The following is a 3424-nucleotide window of genomic DNA, read 5'->3' on the forward strand; positions in this document are numbered from 1 at the left end:
ATTTTTTTTTTTTTTTTTAGCTTTGCTAATAAGCCAAATCTGCAGGATTAGAAAAATAAGCTTGTTAGGAAAAAAAAAATTTTTTACCCTGGTCCCATGGGGCTGCATTTGTTGACAGATGTCACCTTTACCCCTTTGGTTCAATGAGTTTCCTTTTTACAGCTTTCCTAGAATAATTGGAAGTGATGCCCTTGCATCCAGTAAATGTTCTTTTGTCTCACCTCAGCTGTCCTTTCCTGTGGTTACACCTTAACACCACATTCATGGTGTGACTTCATCCACATCATGAAAGAACACTGCTGAAATCTTTTTTTTTTTTTTTTTTTATTTATGATAGTCACAGAGAGAGAGGCGCAGAGACACAGGCAGAGGGAGAAGCAGGCTCCATGCACCGGGAGCCCGATGTGGGATTCGATCCCGGGTCTCCAGGATCGCGCCCTGGGCCAAAGGCAGGCGCCAAACCGCTGCGCCACCCAGGGATCCCTTTACTCCTTGCATTCACTAGTCAATTGTAGGCATCCCTTTCAGCAGTTCTTTGACCTCATGAGGCCTTTAGCCCATTGACCTTATCTCATTAACAATCTTCCCTCTCCCGGGTCTTCTCTTCCTTTCCCATCCAACTTAAGATTCTAAGATCCATCACTACAATTACCTTCTTTCCCTTTCTCCCTCCAGGGTTGATAGCGTATAGTCCTGGTGAAACCAAGTCCTACAGCTTCCCCCCTAGCAGCTGTAGAAAAGTACAATTTTTTTCGATTGCTCTCACGTCAGAGTCCTAGCGTGTGATTGAATAATCCTCCTCACCTAAGATGCTCATGTCTCAAAGCAGATTCACAGAAGGTGATGTGATGACCAAGGCAGAAGCCGAGTAGGAGGTGTGACAATGGAAACAGAGGTCAGAGAGAGAGAGAGAGATTTGATGCTACACTACTGGCTTTGAAGGTGGGGGAAGGGAATCATGATCAAAGAATGTAGGCAACCTCTAGAAGCCGAAAAATGCAAGGAAATAGATTTTCTCCTATAGCTTCCAGAAGGAGTGTGGCCTTGGTGATACCTTGATTTTAGCCCAGTGAACTCCATTTCAGAGTTCTGACTTCTAGCATTTAAGATAATAAATTTGTGTTGTCCTAAGCTACCAAGTAATTGGTAATTTGTTAAAGCAGCAATAAGAAACCAATATAAACCTCAAATGGCCCCTGAACACTGTGTCACATTTGTACCTCCCAGTGTGCTTGCTTTCCTATTCTCCAAAATAGGAGCTCTTTCTACCCTAGCAGCTAACATTGCCTTGTATTTCATTGAGAGCCTGACTCCTATTATGATCAATATATGTATTTACTTGCTCAACTACTTATATAAAATCAATATCCCAACTACATTGCTACCTCCTTGATCCTGTCACATCTTTGGCCTCTGGCCATGCCGATATCTTCAAGGAAAAGAGAACGAAGAGAAAGAGAAAAATCAACATCCTATTTTCCAATGTTAGCTGACTCTCTGTGCTATGACGTATCTGTAGTTTGTAAACTGAAGCTTCTTTATATTTATACCCAAAGAACTACTCCTGCTTTAATATTTAAAACTTGTTTTTTTTTTAAAAAAATAAAATTATAGCCCAAATAACTGGTGGTTTTGTGTAAAAGAATTCCTTCCCAAACAAAGACATTACAAAAAATGTGGATATAACCTCTTCTCTCCCTTTGGGCCCCCACAGATGTGTTACCATGTCTAGTGTTACCAATATTGTAAGAACAAATCATATCGAAAGTCCCCCTTCTGCAGAGCTGTCCCTGATGCCAAGAGCTACATCTTTAACCTGGGATGGAAGAAGGCAGAAGTGAATGATTGCCCACACCATGGCCATGTGGTGTCAGGTGAATATCAGCAGCTCTCTTTTGAAGCCCTGGAGGTTTCCTTTGTCTGTGTCAACAAGTACACGGTGAAAAGTTATGGTAAATATGGCTTTCACATCCAAGTTCGGCTCCACCCCTTCTACGTCATCCATATCAAGATGTTGTGCTGGAACTGATGGGCTACAAAGAGGTATGTGAGGTGCCTTCAGAAAGCCCTATGGTACAGTGGCCAGAATCCATATTGACCAAGTCATTATGTCCATCCATATTAAGCTGCAGAACAAGGAATATGTAGTTGAGGCCCTATACAGGACCAAGTTCAAGTTCCCTGGTCACTAGAAAATGACATCACTGAGAAGTAAGCCTTTACTAAGTATAATGTTGATGAATTTGAAGACAGGGTAGCTGAAAAGTGACTCATCCCAAATACATCCCTAATCATGGCCTCCTAGACAAATGGCAGGTGCTGGACTCATGAGAACCTTAACACTACCCCCTGCTTATTCATGCCTACTGATAAATCCTATTTCTTATAAAAAAAAATATGGGTATAACCAAAGACCAATCAGTGACTTGAACTTTTTACCATAATGATAAGCATAAACCAATACTATACCTATGCTTGTTACCTTAATTCTGGGTTTTATGATTACTTTTAATCATAACTTAAAAAATGTATTATGAATTTTTATGCATAGAGAGTATATAAATGCATGTATGTAGTTTTAAAAGGAGTAGATCAACACACATGTACATATATGTGTGTGTGTATATCTCTATCTCTATACATATCTGTTTATTGTATATGTATATTCATTGAGAGAGAAACTTTCAAGATCCCTGTGTTTCTTCCTCATGGCAACCTTACTTTTGTCCAAGTTAATCACAGTCTTGAAATTTGGGTTAATGTTTTCCTTGCTTTTCTTTATAGTTTTACCACTTGTACAAAATGTGACCATACATCTAGTTTATCCGAGACAATCTTAGTTTGAGAATGTTGTCCCTGAGTAATTATTAACGATATTTCTTTTTACTCTCAAACATCCTATTTTGGATGATCTAAGTTGTATATGGACACAGACTTTATGTATAGATTGCTATTCAGTGGGTTACTTATTTTTGAAGCTTAGTGGCAAAGTGAAAATCTAATTTTATAAGAAAAATACCTTGTTGCCATAGTTAGATGAAGGCTCCCAGAGAGCCTTGAGGTCATAATTGGGCTTCAGTGTGTATGGAATTTCATAAGGGGATCTTTTGGAGAAGTTGATGACAAAGTAGTGAATAACTTTTGAGGAACACATGGCTCACCATTATTTAGGCATTTAATGAGTATAATGTGTGTCAGGTTAATTATACTTTTAGATCCTCTTTTAAAATTATTTTAAATATTTATTAAAGAATGATATGTATACCATAAAGTACATGTATCTTAAGTATATACCTGAGGAATTTTAATAAATAACATATTTCTGTAACCAAAACCTAGATCAAGATATGGAGCACATCTAGCCCCAGAAGAGTCCCTCAATGCTTCTTCCCACTCAAAGATGACTACTATTCTCATGTTTATC

At 38.6% G+C, this 3424-nt stretch overlaps 1 pseudogene; it reads left to right on the top strand.

Annotated features, from left to right (window-relative positions):
• The first annotated feature begins 809 nt into the window (after positions 1-809).
• Positions 810-2331, top strand: LOC100686361 (annotated as a pseudogene).
• The last annotated feature ends 1093 nt before the right edge of the window (positions 2332-3424 follow it).

This window comes from Canis lupus, chromosome 37 (assembly GCF_011100685.1).
Source record: "Canis lupus familiaris isolate Mischka breed German Shepherd chromosome 37, alternate assembly UU_Cfam_GSD_1.0, whole genome shotgun sequence".
NCBI classification, from domain to species: Eukaryota; Metazoa; Chordata; class Mammalia; order Carnivora; family Canidae; genus Canis; species Canis lupus.